Genomic DNA, 17,636 nt, shown 5'->3' on the forward strand with positions numbered 1-17,636 from the left:
GATAGGGATAATTCATAACCTTTACCTGACCCTGGCTGTGCATCTCAAGTGAACAGGAGCTCTTTGTTTGAGGTTTTTGGAGCCATGGGAGGTATATTTAGCTTGTAGTCATGAATCGACGCTAAACATATGTGCCCAGGTTGCCCCTTCATTCCGTTTATGAGTAAGTATTGATTAATGGAAGTATGAATTTGTACATGTATTGAATTGTTCTGTGGAATTGGTGCCAAACCATCAATAGGTTGGCTTGGTCTTTTTTTAATAAAATGAAACACTTGTTTTGAGGGAAGAGGGACTTTGGATATTGATAGGTGAGTGATGTAGTGAAGAAAATCAAGTGCAGTCCATGGTCTACATGTTGTGAAATTGCCAACAGATGGACAATTGATTTGGCATGTTGCAGACTTCCGAAACACCATGCTGATGAGGAATGCTTTGGTGATGATGGGATGTGTTGTGCACATTGTACACGGTCAGGTTGTGGCAGGAAAGCATGTGCTTTCATGGAAAGAGGTAGTATCAAACCAGTTGGGACCAATGGCCATGTTAGGAGGTTAATGAAGGACTGTACAAGTTGTCTCCTTGATGATTACCCAGCTCCTGTGGGAAGAGTGTTTATGGAGTTCCTTGAACATTTGATTTCAATCCAAATTTGATCTATTCTGGACATACGGACAAAGCATTTATGACTGAAAATTAATCTTGGATCTTGGAAGCTCTCGGGGAGAGTGACCTTCTTGATAGTAGTAGTAGTGTCTGTGACAAATTCAGTTTCAGTGACTCTTTGTCTGGCAGTCTGAGGTCTTGAGCTGCTCTTACAGAGGCATAGCTGAAGAGCTGCCTGCTTCATGGGCAGCCTTGAAAGCCCCAGAGCATGTCTGGTGGTATCCTGGTCTTGGACAAGTCTTTAGCCTATTGCTTTGGTGGGTCTGACTTAGAGCTAAGGACATGGTATACTGCTGGATGGTAAGGACATTCAGCCCATGGTATACTGCTGGATAGCTTTGCTCCAAACCTAGAGCTTCTGGAAGAATGTGGGAATCCTGCCTACATTGTGGCAAATCTTCAGTTAAACCCAGGCTTGTTCAGATTAAATGTTTTGGTCTCAACAAAATATGCTTTTTCTAATCTGCTGTGTCTGTGATTCAGCGCACTCACACCTCTCCACTGGGCAGAAAATGGGTTGTGCCAAAAAACCTATGACCTCACATTTTTTTATGCCCTAGGAGAAGCCAGAGCCTTTACACTCCTGGCTTTTAAGCCCCCCCCCCCCCCCCTTTTTTTTTTTTCAGAAGAGATTTGCTAGATGGTGGCTGCTACAAAACCGGCAGTGCTGCTGCTCTAAAAGAAAAACACCTAGCAGCGAGGTGGTGGTGCTGGGCCCAGCCTTGTCCTCTCTTGCCTCTTGGGTATGGAATAGAAATTGTGTCTGCTGCAAGTCTGCTGGGATCCCACAGGCAGTAGGGTGGAAGGATGCAGCTCTGCAAGGCTGTGGCAGGTGAAATTGAAAACGCAGCTCAACTGTATACACCAGGGCTTTTCCTTTTCCAGTAAGATGTTTGCACAGAAAATTAACTCCTGTTCAGCCTCCTGCGGCAGATACATGTTACGTGCAGCCATGCAAGGTGCATAAGTGATAGCATGAGTTGTGTCCCTGCTCACTTGAGCAAAAACACACTCAGAGCTGCATGTGTGTATCTGCAGCCTGGATCTGTGCATGAAGATGTCAAGGAGGACACAGGCTGACTTTGCGTGGTTGCACACACATGTCCACATTGGACCATCAGCACATACCACACCGCAACCCCTGCCCCAAAACAGCTGGCTAGGAAAGAACCCGATATCGATAATCCAAATATCAATCCCAATATCGATCAGAGAATAAAGTGTAGAAGCTGGCTCCTTTTTTGTGACATTGTATGTTGCAATAAGTTCAGGTTGCAGAGCACCCATTGGTTTCAGTCTCTGAGCTCTCAGACTAAAGGCCTGATGATATGCAGGTTGGGTAAAAATGGATTATTGAGGGTTTGTCTGCATGATTTCCACATGCTGATACTTTTAATCCTTTGCATCAGCCAACAGAATAAAAAAAGGGCTAAGAAAAACAATTTACATGAGCAAATACTAGAACTATATCCTATCCTATTATTTTAAAATGTCTCTGGGGAATACAATGTTTTCTGTAAAAGGCAGGGTGCCTGGCTTCATAAACCCTGCTAAATTACCACCTCACAACAGCCTCCAGCAGCTGTCCTAGTTCCCCAATTCATTTTTAGCATTTGAGAATTAAAAAGAATACAAAACACACGCTTTGAAGCCAAAGCTCCCAGTGCATCCCACACCATGGGGAGGGGGCAGCTTCTTCTGACTTGTGAAAGCTGACGTTAGCCAGCCCCACCAAGGAACAATAGAATCAGAGAACAGGGGGATTTGTTAAATCAGCTTTAACTTGTGGAACTTGTGTTTATGTGCATTTGCTTCTAGTGGAAAACAGTGGTGATACTATTGGAAGAAAAACTAGCTTTAAAAATTATTTAATTCTATCCACATAGGAGCTCTACAGGGAGGGGGGATTAATGTGGAAAAAAAGAAATGGTCATGCAAAATGCCTCCTTTCTGCCAGCAATATTCTGCATTTTCCTCAGCAGATACTGATTTTTGTTTGGGGAAACAAGCTTAGCTTCTTCTGCAAGTGGAAGCATAATGATGGGCAAGCATCAGGAGACTTGCAAAGTGTGGTTGTTTTTCAGGTTAATACATAATAGGCCTGGCTCATGTCTTCATTCTGAATGAAAGACAGAAGAGGTATACAAGAATGAAAGACAGAAGAGGTGTGAGTGTCTTCATTTCCTTTTCAGCAACCTCTAAAAATTTAGCCTTTTAAAAAAATATATCTCATCTGCATGGCAATACGAAGTCATTTGCCTCTAACACTGCTCCTCTGCTGCTGGTGATAGGAGTTTGCCTTTATTTTTTGGAAGTTGCCATTTTGTTACTTCTTGTAATTATGCTTTTACCTGTGTATTTATTTGTCACCCACCTGCCCATCTGCTGTCTCAGGGAGACTTCAGCAGTTGTTAATGTTGCTGGTTGCCTTTAGTCTAATGTAAAAGTTCATCAGATTGAATATGGAGATGAACTTGTAATGAAAAACATGACCAATTATCCAAGAAGTGGATAAGCTTGATCTCTTTTGAATTTTGTATTAAAAAGTATGAGTTCAACCTTCACATAAGAGCAAGTCTTGTGTGCAGTCTGTATTTGAGTTTCTGTGCTTCTTCCTGGTTTGCTTATTATTAGCAGTATAATTAGTTTGTTGAGAAGCTTAAATATTTCCTGTATGATCACTTGTCTGTAGTCCTTATATATGCTCTATCATATTTAATGCCAACAGCATAGTTTTTCACCAAATCACTGATGTTGGAAGAACACATCCTTTCCTAACATGAAGGTCCAGTTACTGACTGTGAGTAGTAATTGACTGCAGTGGGTCTTTGATGCTCATAAGTATTTAGTCACTCACGCTGTGCTCCTTGAATCAATAACCCCCTTTGGTCTGTAACCTGATAGAATTGCTTAATGGATAAAATTTTGCTTGTGTTTCATCCACTTAGCTATTTCACTCTTTTGATAGATTTGCTCCATCAAAATAACTACTGAAAATGATCACGTACTTCTTGTGTGCCTGTGACAATGAACATGATCGTATTTTCCCACACATACTCCAGCACATGGGTAACTTGCATCCTTTGAAAAGAACTCGGATAAATATGTCCTCTGCATAAAATCAGAGTTGGTGAAAATCAGCAGCTGCTGCTGGGGAAATGGAAGCAGGGCAGAGAAGATTGGACACAGGAAAGCTGCTGGATAAACGTCTGCTCATATTATCTGCACAAGCATGTAACCCGAGCTGCTGTCAGTCACAGGGCTTGAAGAGACAGGACAACCTGTCGTCTCTGTGTGTGAAACCAGGTTATTCTCAGTTAGCAGGTACGTTGTAGGAGAGCCCAAAAGCTCCATGTGGGATTGAAAACATCCAGCTTGTGGAACAGAGGCAATGGTCATGTGCTAGATACTAAAGGGACAGGGCAGAGGTGAAGATGTAGAAAGCTGAATTTGGAGGAAATGAGAAAAAGAATAGGGTTTAGGCCTTGGCTCCTTGTTGAAAAGGAGCCAAAGGATTAAATTCTGCTGATGTGGATGTTGGATACTTTGCTGCAAGTGTGGATATTTGGGCATGAAGAGGTTAAGCTGTCTACGCTCTTTTGTTTTGCCCTGCCTCTCCCTTCAGAAGATTTGCCTATAAAGTTATTTTTAGATGCCTTGTGAGCAAGTTTTGTGGGAAGACAAGCAGCCAGCAGCCCCCGGCGAGCTGCTAAGCCCACCCCTCTCAGCTTACAGCATGTAATTAGCAGATAATCATGCCAAAATCGCAGACTCCAACAGGCTAATTTTATCGCATGTGCTGACATCGGTAAGCTTGTTGAAAGTAAGTTGTGGGTTGTTGGTTAAATGTGTTTCCTCACTTGTTTATGAGCTTGTGTTCCTGCGTTTGCTGTATAAAGGCGAGATCAAATGCAGGTCTTGTCATTTAGCAGCTACTGGTGTTTTGATTAGCTTAGATAACACAGGACATTTCCTAGCATTAAAACTGCATTTTATTAAGACGTGGTTGCTGCTAATAGTATTTCCAATAACGCTGTTGTGTTTTGCTGCAGGGTTGGTATGGAGCGTGTTTGAGCTTTGATTCAGCAATATATTCAAGCACGTGCTTTGAGGTGTACTTATTCAGCTAACATGTAATTATCTATTTATAAATGTATATATAAAAAACTGTAGGTGCCTGCTGGAATTGAGCTGTAATTTCCCATGATCTAAATGGGAATTAAGCATGTATTTTTAAGCTACATTTATACTTAGGAGTTTTGCTAATTTAGGGCCCTAGTAACTGCTACAGTTTTCTTCAGCAAAGAAAAATATTATGTGTCTGATGGTTGGGCTGAACAGCCTTCAGGACCTGCATACCTCTCTTACTGATGTGATAAAATAAAGATACTTCTTAATAGAAAACACAGCCCAGAGTCATCCATCTGGGTACAATAAATCTGAGACAGGTAGATAAAATAAAAAGTATCACTATTTCCTCCTGATAATAGGAAGATTAAGTTGGCCGAGGTTATGGGGTCAAGAATAGGCTCAGTAACAGGAATCTTTGGGAAAGATGACCCGAAGAATGTGAGAAATGAGCCCGACCTCCTGCTGCCTGATTTCTTGCCCACGGGCTTGGAAAATCTGACTATGGGAGAGGTACCAGCGTGCAGCAGGAAAAGGTGGTCTGGGCTGTCCCAGAGGTCAGCCAGGGAAGGGGAGTGTTTGGGTTCCCTTGGTTCACAGAACTGCCTTTTGTAGGGTGAGTTTCTCTGCTTGAGGGCATTTTAAGCTATTGTGGACAGCTGAAGGTTTGGGAACAGTCCTGTGGTGGCCAGAGGAAAGGTGGGGGGGGACCTATGAGGTCTTTTCCATTTACGGGTGTCTCTGGTTTTGCATCAGGACGTTTAAGGAATAGTATCATCCACCAGAATGGTTCTCAGTTCCTGCCCAAGCCTCTTCCTTGCAACATTTTGGATCTGGCTTTATAGAAGCAGATGTCAAGTGCGGGAATCAGCCTCCCTCAGGTGAGCATTTAGTGTTTCACAGGAGAGAATAGACCTTTGTAACCTGTTTTCATTTTCTGAACGCTTACTGTGACAAAAAAGTGTCTGTAGCTGAATTGGACAGACATTGAGGATTTGCTGCAATATTTATCCAAGTCCATATGGCTCTTGGCTATAAGGTCTTGCATATAGTCTCACCTGTGAGTTTGGATCTTTGTGGTAGTACCTTGTGTTTTGGGGCTGAATAAGAAAAGCAATGGGGGAAATAATAGTTCAAGCTGAAGCAATAAAAACCCAAAGTGACCCTTTGCTGATAGCCCAGCAAATAAATATTTGTCTAGGAGATAAACCTGGTTCCTTTTTTCTCTAACCATAATGGAGACTGCATGCATAGAGGAAATATCCCTTGTGAAAGCAAGCCAAAATCACTGGGCTCCAGGCACGTTCGAGTACTCTCTCTGCCTGTCATATGGCAAATTAATTCAATGGCAGAATATGGCACCGTTGCCTCAAGCAGGCAAGTGCCATTCTGCAGGAAGCATAGTTCATTCTAATAGCTGGCTCGTGAGCAGCGTACCAGAGTAGCAATGAAGTAACATCTTGCATGCAGGAGACGTGGCAGTAGCTCCAGAGATGGGATTGCTAGTCTGGTTCCATCACAAGTCCCCTTTTTCCCGTCCATCCATCTAAAGTTCACTTGGAAGCAGTCATTGACTGCTCCATCCGTTCAGATTCAGGCAGTCTGAATTTGTGAGTCTTGTCCAGGTCTCCATTGACACTGTTTTTTGTTGTCTAAAGCTGTTTGTGGCTCTTTAGAAAGAGAAAAAGACCTGTTAGTGGAAGCATCGCTATATCTTCCTTTGGGCAGATAATGACGAGGAATGGGACAGCTACCAACAAGGGTGCCTGTCCCATAACTTTGGGGTGTGATGTCACTTGATACTCATTTGAACATAATAGAGTATTTTTGCCAGTTACTTGTCAAGAACTTGATTTGCTCCGTCGCAGAAGGAGGTGGGAGGAGGAAAACCCTCCAACACACTCATGGGATGTGTTTGGGTTCATTTCCAGAGCTGTTTGGGTGGACAGCACTGCTGTCACAGTATGGATGGTTGTTTCAGTTGTGATCCAGCTCCCATTGGAACTGCAGTTTCATTTTGCCGTGACCCTGTACTATTGCAGCCACATCATGAGCCTGGCTCACTGTGAGATGCTGAGTGCGAATGATGTGATGGTCCAGGCTCTGAGCGCACTTAGGGGCAGAACCTGGTCAGCCTTCACTGCCGTCCTTTGAAGCTGAACTCTTCCAATGAAACATTTCACTGTGGAAAAAATGGTAAATTCTGATAAAAACAAGATTCATTAGAGTTTTTCCAATCAGATCTGTTTATTGCACAGCTCTCTCAAGAATCACAAATTATTAAAAACTAATTACATTCACCCTTTTGACTTGGCTTCCAAGTCAGATCTGAAGACAGACAGAAAAGTTACTGTTGGTAGTTCAGATCCTGCCAAAAACCTCATGAGAACCAGCTACTGAGATTTCTGTGTTTAAGCACTGACAGATGGAAATGGTATCTGATGCTTTAGCATTCTTTAATTGAGCACTCAAAGGCATGACAAGGTCCAATGGCTGGAAACTGAAGCCAGAAAAATTCAAATTGGAAATAAGGTACAAATTTTTAACAGTGAGAGTAATTAACCTCTGGAACAGTTTACCGGGGTATGTGATGGATTCTCCATGGTTTGATCTCTTCAAATCAAGAATGCGTGTCTTCTTCAGAAACACTCTGTAGCTCAAACAGAAGTTAAGGGGCTTGATACAGATTTTTTTTTTAAATTGCAATTGCATGACCTGGACAATGAAGAAGGTCAGCCTATCGTATCTGAAGAGATAAGAATCTGTGAATCTGAACCCAGACATGATCCCTTGATTCCAAGCCCTGCATTTAAACTTAGTCTGGACCTAAATTTCCCCCCGTTCATTCAGTCTGCTCGGAGAAATAGAGGGGATTTTCTAAGTCAGTAATTTGGAGAGTTTAATGCAGTCTTTTCTTCTCAGCCCAGCAAGTTCTACAGGGATTTTGGCTGAGAGGCTGAAGAGCTTGAACCTTCACTTCGGGCAGTACAGAATGGCTCTTTCTCAGCCCAGATCTCAGGTGGTGGTTGAATGTGTTTTATGTGGTTATCTAGAGCTGGCCCCATGGTCAGAGGTGTTGCTGAGCAGTTGCACCTTTGGGAGTCAGGTATTCACTCCCCATTTCCTCATGGTTCCAGGAACACCTCTCTCCCCTGCTTGTAATTATAGGGATTTTGCTCATCTTTAAAGTTAAATTTATCTCTGTGCCATGCAGCTCTTATGCTCTCCCGAGTTAATTAGTGGTGCCGCAAAAGCTGAATCATGAAGTGCATCATTAAGAATGGCGCACAGGTTAGAAAAAAGTAAGGCCAGAAATGTTTCAGGCACCTCCTTTTTGCTGAGGTTACACACACTATTTCCTCGGTTTCACTTTTTAATGGCACGTTATAACGACTGGTGTCTCAGCCACAGGGATTGGATGCTCTTGCCAAGAAAAACTGGCAAGACAGAAGGTGGAGGAGGTCCATTAATTGGGTCCAAGTACCAATTTCTCTAGAGGGGCTTTTCTTAACAGAGAGAAACTGTTCGGCACTACAGGGGCAAAGCATACCTGCAGACCAAATGGCTTTTCTGCGTCTGAAGACATCTACAGACCATGGTAATAATGCAGCAGAAATATCAGAACTTGATTTTAAGGGACACCTGAGAATGCAAAGGAATTGCTCGTTATTAAAAAGCCCAGACCAGAATCTCTCTTGGTGCATATCGAATACAGATTCTTTCACAAGGATCCGTTGCTGGAGTGGGGAGGAGGGAGGGGTGGAGAAAAGGAGACAGGGAGGGAATTTAACCCTGAAGGGCCTTCCCTCGAAAACCTTGCTTTGCAAAGAAGTTGTTGCCACAGGAGCATCTCCTCACCAATGAGCGAGTTATTTGCTGTGTCTATAGAGAGCAGCTGGCATGCTTTTGTGGGACAGCTGTTTGTCTCTCCTGTTTCACTGTGTTAAAGCAGATCATCCTGTGTATTCTGGGTTGGAGGGAGAATTTAAGGAAAGTCTTTGCATGACCTCTCTAGGCTCAGTCATACAAACCTGAGCACCCTAATGACTGTTTGGTTGTGTATCATCTGCTTATTGCAGTGCTCAGAAGTACCCTTAGGTTTGGGGGAGCATCCAACAGAAGATTACCATAGCATTTGGGGCTGCTTCACTAGGACCACAGGTCCTCCTGTTTTTTTATAGTACCCTTGTTGGACAAGCTTTTTGGTGTTTGGTTAAACCACTGTCTTCTCTGCTGTGAGCATGGCAGAAGAAACCACAGAGCAGACAACCTGCCCCCAAAAGTTTCCTCCTGACCTTACTAGCCGGGAGCTGCCTCAGACTCCGCGTGTGATGCTGGGAGACGCTGAATGCAGATAAGCACTTCAGTGTTTTGTGTTGGACCTTTGGATGTTGTGGGTCTCTCCAGGACTGTTTGCTGACTCTTGGCATTCGCGACTACCTTTGTTCTCAAAGAGGTCTTTGCTGCTTCCCTGCCACCCAACATGCTCAATATTGAGATCTCATCGTCATCGTGTACTTTGGTATTTGGGTAGGGGAAACCTGGCAGACGTGGTTGTTGGGGAGGCTTTGGAGCATTCATGTGCTGCCTGCTCTGAAGTGTTTGCTGCCTGGAATGATTGTTTTGGGAATGGCTCTGCCAGCTCTGTATGCTGTTCTGAAGCCTTGGACTAGCTCCATGGAACTTCTTCATGGTCCTCTGTTTTTCTGGAGATGGATTGGATGGACAAACATAACACAGCACAAAGCTTGTGTGTTACTATCCATAACTTGTGTAGACACAGGTCAAAGGTTAGCTGGAAAGAGCTGAAGGCAGTGATGGTCTTTTTTTAACTCTAGAAGATGCCTAGCAGTTTTTGGTTGGGCAAAACCCTACCCCGGTGTCCTGCTGCTAACAATACAGAGGCACCTAATGTATGCCACAGCCACCAGTGGCCTGTCTCGAAGAGCATCCTGTGATGGCTCATTCCTCCTTCAGTTCTGCCTCAGCTTATGGTCCTGTTCCTGCCAGCCTGTTGCCTTCTCTGTGCCACTACAGCCCAGGAGAGTGGCCAGCTGAGGAAATGCATGGTCTTCAACCCCATTTGGGGCAACTTGCCACCTCTTTTGCATTTTGAGGTAATGTTTGTGTCACAGATAGGGATGACTCCAGCATGGGAGGGCATTGCTGGGGCTTCCTGATCCAGCAACAGCAGAACTGAGCATGCCAGCAGAAGGATTCACTTGTGTTGTCCATTGCAGCATGTTTGCTGCTTACTGATCTGAGTCTTTGACCTTCTGCACACAGAAGACAAAACCTTCATTTTCTCTTGTTCTCAGTATCTTTATTTTCCTTCAATCCATACATGACATCCCTTATCAGTGTTGTGGAATTCCTTGCTGCTGACTTATATTCATTGCTATTATTGTTTCCTGTCTTCCATGGGCAAGAAGAATTATTTATTACTTTATGATTTGGCTTTCCCTTGGCTTCCAAGCCAGAGCAGCTTTTAGCCAGCACAGCCTTCTTTCTTTTCCGTGGGATTGTGGTTCCTCTGCGTAGGCAGTAAAAAGGTCTTGAACAGTTCCCAATTATCATTCACAGATTCCTGCTCAAATTCTTTCTCCCAATTGTTTTGCTTTGTAATTATTTTCAGCTTTGTTAAGCTGGCATTTTAAATCATCAAGTAGATACATTACTCGTTTGGACTTTATTCTATTTGCACATAACAAATGTAATCAAATCAGTCTCTTGTACCTAAGCTGCTACTATATTTTCACATTCTGTCATCAGTTCCCCTTGATCTGTAAAAATGAGGCCTAATATAGAATTTCTTCTATGTTAGATGCAATTGTTTTTGTGTCTGGATATTTTCAAGTATAATTTTAGGAATTCTGAGCACATTTTTAGTATTTGCAGCACAAGGCTCCAACATATGGTTTTCAAAATGAAATCCCCATAGAAATGCAGCTCTCTTTCTTGAGTGATATAATTATATTTACAATAGATCAGTGCTACATGAAAATGATAGCATTGTTAGTAATATTGTACAGAATTTTGAAGAGTTCAATAAATATTTCTGTTTCTTACGGGGAAAAGGGAGGTTGTGTGATCATGTCCTTTAACAATAAAACACCTTTTATATTGAAAGAATGTTGTATAGCAGCTCTTAATTAGAGATAATAAATACCAGTAAGTTACAGCTATGTGGAAGAAGTTTAGTTTTGTACCATTATTTTTTAAGGGATAAACAAGGTGGCTCACATAACTACGTATTTTTCTGCCTGACATTAATCCTAGACAAAATAATGGAATTGCTGATAGGGCATGTAATTAGTAAAGAATTAAAGGGATTAATGTAAGTAGTGTCAATCAACACAGGCTTATAGAATATGGTTCTTGTCTAATTAGATTTTTTTTTCCATGAAGATTACAAGTGGTGTTGATAAATGTAATAGTACTGATGTGATAAATTTCTGGAAAGGCCTGAGGATCCTGGTCCAATCTCATGGCTGACCCTGCTTTGAGGAGCAGGTTGGACTAGGTGACTTCCCGAGGCCCCTTCCAACCTGAATCACCCTGTGGTCCTGTGAAAGTATTGCCTTTGGCTATCAATAAGTTCTTACACAAGGCTGGAATGATAGAAAACCAATTAGGCATCTCTGAAATGGATAACAAACTGCTGTGGTCTCCATTTTTAAATGGGAATTTGTCAGTGAGTAGAGGTGTTTCTAATGGAGTCCTGGAGTTATCACGGATCTATCTTTGAGATGAGGTCAAAATCTGAAGAAGAGATAACTGAAATAAAAGACAGATTACCAGTGCAGAATGATTTAGATCCCATTAGTAACCTGGATGAAAATGACCAATGTATTTTAATAGGACCCATGTAGAGCTGAGCCATATCCTGGGAACTGATGACTCTGAAAAAGATGTGTGAAGCTGTGGGGACCATCAGCCAAGTGGCAAAGAAGGGAAACATCATCTTTAGGTGTATAAAAAGAGGACTATAGGAGACAAGGAGGAAGGTGCTCTTCCTGCAGTTTCCAGTTGTGGCTTTGGTAGTTTGAGGAAGATGTTGATAAATTGGAGAGAATTGAGAAAAAGGTTTTAAGAATTGTTAAATGATTGGAAACACATCTACCCACCAGAGACTGAAGGAGACAGTTTGCATCGCCTAACAAAGAGGAAGGTGATGGGGAGACTTGAACACACTGGTGGAGAGAAACATAAATACAATAAAAAGGCTGACTTCAGTCCAGCAAACAAACATGCAATAAAAACCAGTGAGAGATACTGAAGGTAGGTAAACTCAGACTAGACATAAAACACATTTTCAGCAGTGAGAGCAATTAACCACTCACAACAGTGCACCAAGAAATATGAAGCTTTCTGTTTCATTGGAAATTTTTACATGTTTTTCTTTTCCTAAAATACCTACTCTAGTTTTAGAAGGATCAGTTCTGGGAAGTCTTATGGCTTGAGTTATCCAGGGGGTCAGAAGTGAAAATCACGGTCTCATCCGGTTTTGTCATTGATTAATCAAACAACCCCTGACACTACGTATGCTACCAGCTCAGCTGCCTGTGTGTCACAGTGTAACACAAGAGGTGGTTGCACAAAAATAGGCTGATCTAGAAGTGAATTAGGACTTCTGTTTGTTTCTTACCAGCTTAGATGAGGATTTCTGGAAGAACCAATGAACTGGGGACTGAATTTTCTGAAAACCTTGTTATTTATTGAAGCGTTCCAGATACAGATTAATTCACTTAGCTTCATATTGATTCCTTCACCTGCTTTGAGATGAGAAGTGCATCCACGCAGACAAGTGGCTCGACAGGCTCCTCGCATCGCTGCATCTCCTGGGAGCCTGTTTTAGGGGACATCTCCAAACCATTTGTGCAGCCACTTAACTTGGTTTAGAAACATATGGAGGTAAATCAACACAAATCCCACTAGTGTGGACATTTTAAAATCAAGTTACATGTCTTAAATCACTTCAGGCTTTATCATTTCATAATCTAGCCTGTTACTGCAGCATGCTGGGAGCAGCAGGGACTCCCACAGCACACGCACCCAGGCAGTTAACGTCAGTCTGTGCAGCACAGATTTGTCCCCTGTCAACCCACTCTGTCACCAGGAGGTACTGATGCTTTCCACTTACTAAAGAGACACCTGAGACTAAATGCAATGTTCAGAAGGTAAAGTCAGGAGAGATGAACCCCTCCCAGGACATGTGCCTGCAGGTTGCTGAGCCAGCATGTCCCCACTGGTCAGCTGATGTCCTAATGGACCACCACTCCATTTCCCTTTCCACCCAATGTGGCTGTTAATTTACATAGTGATTTGGCTCTGAAAGTCCCCAAATGTTTTAGACTCCTGAATATTTTGAAGAATTCACCTAGACACTTGGAAATAGTAGGAAAAAAGAACAGGAGAGTATAAGTGAATGTGATTAACAGGTCATGGTTATTCCCGGATCCTTCTCTTAAATATAATTAGTTCATTACAATACATCCATGTTACAGAACTTCTATAAACAAGCGTTAACGCCTGTCTACTCAGCCTCTTTAAAGTCCAGATCTTGGAGAGGAAAAAAGATTTGGAATGGAGAAAAACAGCAATTAGAGTTAAATGGCAAAATGGATAGTTAATGTGTAGCAAGGAAAACTCCTTTTAGTGGAAAATGTTTTTTATGTTAACTTTTGTAAGAAAACAGTTTTCCATACTTGTCAGGCTTGACAGTTAAAGTTAATGGTGTTAAAAAACAGAGTACTGAAAAATGTTCCCTTCAGTGTAAAAGATTTATTCAATGAGAGTTTGCTTGAAAAGTTATTTTGGCTAACGGTGCTGACTTTTGCCTAATGCTTGGAACAAAGATCCTTGCTGTGTTACCAGGATGGGGACAGCCCCAAATTCATGACTTCCCAATTAAGATGACATGACCTATTTTCTTGTATTGCTGACCTGTTGTTGACCCCTTTTTAAAAAGAATGCCACCCTTCAAATGTCTCCCCCCCCCGCCCTTCTGGAAAAACACATAGAGCAAATGCTGATCTCACTTCTGCCTGGAGTAAAGCTTGGTACGTGCTGGGATGCTAAGAGACACAATTTGCGAGTTAATCTGCACTGAAAGCAGACTGAAAAGTGTGTTGAACTGTTTCTACCTATTACATGCTATTTAGCAAGGTAGTTATGGACTGAAATTTTTCATGTCATATTTGCATGGATAAAAAAGGCTGCCCAAGAGCGGAGCTGGCTCTCCCTTTGCTGCGGTGGAGGCGGTGGTTTGTAAAGGACTTGAGTTACAGCGGGGGCATGGCTGGGTGCTCTGGGGCTCTTTACTGGCTACCAATTTGCTCCTTACTCACCTCAGTACTTTTAAAAAATTGATGTTTTTTTTTTAAAGCCTGATCCAAAGTGGGTGGAAGTTGAGGGCAGTTTCCTTCTTAACATCAGGGGGGTTTGTCTCTTGAAGCATTTGCTGGATTTTCATCTACTTATGACAGTGATAAAGTAGATATCACTTCACTCTCTGGTTTCCTGGCATTAGGCTGTGGGGCCATATGTGTGATTTTTGTTCTGGCTGTGGCTCATGTTCTTCTGAAGCAAAGGCTCATGAATGGTGTCTTGAAATCTGTCTGCCCATCGCCCTGTTTTTCACCCTCCTGATTTAGTGCTACTTTTTATAATCTGGACCTCTCAAAATCTCTGAATTCTGCCTATCAAAAATCCTTGTAAATACAGAGTTAGTGTAGGTTGGCAGAGCTCCACTGGCTTCCACGAAAAGCTGGTTGGCACCATTTGGGAATCTAACCTGGTGCTTAGAATAAATCTATCAAGACTTACTCCAGAGAGGCAGAGATTAAAGTCAATAGTGTTAAAGCTCTGCTTTGGAGCCCACCCATGTCAGAAATTATGTTTTCCTGAGCTACTATTGAGCAAGACTTCATTGCACGTCTTTTTCAGAAGAAAGCCAAAAATGTCCTGAGGCCTTCCATGCTCCCTAAGCACCCATATGTACAGGTGCTGTATTTAATACACAATTTTGGAATTGCTGCTCCTTCCAGCCTTCCCATTTGACTTACCCTGTTTGGATCCTGAAGAGTCCAGGAACTGAGAATCTTGTTCCAGTTACTGGTTGACTGGTGGCCAAGTGTCCCAGAGGCACCTCCTTTCCACAGGATGGTCCTCACTACCCCACATGCAGGTAGAGGATGCTGCCAGACCCCGGGCACTCTCTCATCCAAGCCCTTTGCTCTTTTCCCACCTATGGTTTGGCTCTTGCTGTGTCCTGCAGCTGCCAGGGTGATAGCACAGATGTGGTTACGGATTGCTCTTCAGGAAAGGCTGCAAACAGAAAACAGATCATGGAGTCCTCCCTGTAAATTTCTGTGAATGCAATGTATGCTTGGTTTAAGTGTTTCCCAGTGATGTTTTTAATCCTTTGGTAAATCAAACCCTGAATGATACTCCTGTGACCCCAGTGATGTGAGGGCTGAGGGGAAGTGATATCTGGAAGCTTTTGGAAGTGTAGAGTTTTGGCATGGGTGTTTACCTCTGTAGTGAAAGGTTTGTAAAGCGGAGTTGGAACCTTTCACCCTCCTCCAGCTACACCTCTTTGGAGCCACTGTAATGCTGTTGCTCAGATGGATTCTGGGATCAGCACCAGTGCAGCAGCAGATTAGACCTAGAGAAGAATGTTGATTATGTCCCCCTTCTTCACATCTGTCCATGGGAGGCTTTGTTAATGTTACAACTGAGTCAGATTTCCCTGACCTGGGAGATGGATGTGTTTTTTCTGGAGAAAATTCTGCATTCCTCACATTGTGAGTTCTGAGGAGCCACATATATGAGAGTGAGAGGCTGGGGAGAGCAAGGAGGTGGAAAGATCCACATGGATAAAGTAATTAAATTGTTACTTTGGCAGATACTTCTTGAAGAGTGGTGGAAGATTATCAGATGGATGAGGATTTGAGCAAAAATGGTCACAATGTGGTTCCCAGAATGGTTCCTAAATCCAGCTTTAGGTCCTGTATTAAAAGAAGCCTGATTTCTACTGGCACTGAAAAACTGCATCTTTGAATTGCAAGTGCTTCTGGTGCAGAGTGCCTGAATGCCCAGAGATGGAGTCAGAGCCTAACTTTGTGCTCTTATAATTCAAACCCAGGCACCAGATGATCGTTTTCTGCAAACTATTTTGCTCATGGATATTTTCACTGGGATGAAAGCTTCCTAGCAAGATTGATTTTGAGTTACCCTCCTACTTATCCTCTGTGCCAGTAGCCCTTAGGACAAATAAAACTAACCCCCAAATGAACTAACTTCCTTGCCCATACAGAGCTTTCCGTTTAGTTCAATTTATGAGTATGGATTTTGACTGATTATTGTTGTGCCTGACTGGGTACAGAGCCATCTGCCTTGTGTTAGGTTTCCATGTGCTGCCTCTTCAGCCAGACTTCAGATGGTCGTTCTGGCAGGAGAAGACCAGGTTCTCAGTTACATGGTAGTAACAAATGGATCTTTAAATGGAAAGAAATTATATTGTTATCTATTTGGAAGCAACACTGCAGTGCCCTGTGTGGAAAGGAAAAAGGTGCCCAGTGTGTTTATTATTATTATAACCCATCATCTTCTGTTGAAAGTAGACGTGGCCTTAGAAAAAGTCCAAACTGCAGGGTATTTAGCTTTATTTTTCCCAGAAATATGTTTGCTTTTAATGACATTTTCATCTATAAAAGCTAAAAATAACATGCCTCATTAAGTTCAAAGCACTCTGGGACACAGTTTGCTCTTTCTGGCTGAAAAGTTGAAATTTTCCCCAGAGAGGATCACATTTTCTGTTGGGTTTGGTGTTTTGTCTGCCTGCCTGCCGCAGTTTTGCGTGGGTGTGAAAAATGCAGGGGAGCTGTGAAGCACCATTCACAAACCTGGGGCCTTGGAGGAGCTGAAGTCTCATTCCTGAATGGAGAGAAGTTGTTGTTGTCTCCTCTGCCAGGAGGACAGTGAATGATGCCAACACAGCTGATAAGAGTGTTCAAGCCCGTCATGCCGGTCTGTACCTGGGCTTTTCAAACCTTTGGTTTCATGAGAAGATGTTTCTAGTTGCAGTCTAGCAGACGTATAGCAAAAGTCACTGAGAAACCCCCCTCTTATTGTTTTGATTTGGGAAGGGAGGGAATGGCTAAAAATACAACCATATCAAACGTCTGTGGCACTTCACCATACAATGCTGCCATTTGGTCCTCAGTACAGGCAAGAAGCGTCATTTCCTCTATATGTGATCTCATCTAGATTGTTCCTAGAATTATATCTGAATAGGAAAAGAGATACGGTGCAGCCCAGCGTGTTACGGCTTAGTAAATGTTGTGTCAGATGTGCGTGGTGCAAAGAAGTCAGGATGTGAGTGCGAGGCTGGCCTGGATGCAGCCCAGGAGTGGCATGGAAGACAGGATGCTCAAGTGCTGGGCGGGAGGCTGAGCGGAAAACTGGAGACTTGGAGAAAAGATGATTAATGGAGCCTATGTGGTTCCTACTGAGAACAGTCAAGGCTGAGCTGATGGCCTGCAGAAAGGGCTCAGGTTGCAGAGCATGAGGCTAGCAGGGGCTCTGGTAAGCGTGGAGGTGGGAGGAGGCAAGTTTTTGTGTTCACAATGGATGAGGAGGTCAATAGCAAGGAAAGCACTGAACCACACTGACCTGCTGCCACCTCCTGTCTCGGGAAGAGCTGAAAGCTTAGAAAAAGCAGTGACATCTGAGAATGGGAAAGCCTGAGCAATGTTGGTAATAAATTGTGCTGTGGCATCACCTGTGTAATGTTTCCAAGCAGGAGGAGAGACCCATTGTGCTTCATGCTGTACATG

At 42.9% G+C, this 17,636-nt stretch overlaps 1 long non-coding RNA gene across 2 annotated transcripts in view; it reads left to right on the forward strand.

The window, feature by feature from the left end:
• Positions 1-4,259: 4,259 nt before the first annotated feature.
• Positions 4,260-17,636, forward strand: part of LOC128151226 (uncharacterized) — a 101,558-nt gene continuing 88,181 nt past the window's right edge. For both annotated transcript variants that reach the window (XR_008238305.1, XR_008238306.1), the window contains exon 1: positions 4,260-4,489. This is a non-coding gene — a long non-coding RNA (uncharacterized LOC128151226). The remainder of the gene's footprint in view (positions 4,490-17,636) is intronic.

Source organism: Harpia harpyja, chromosome 14 (genome assembly GCF_026419915.1).
Source record: "Harpia harpyja isolate bHarHar1 chromosome 14, bHarHar1 primary haplotype, whole genome shotgun sequence".
NCBI classification, from domain to species: domain Eukaryota; kingdom Metazoa; phylum Chordata; class Aves; order Accipitriformes; family Accipitridae; genus Harpia; species Harpia harpyja.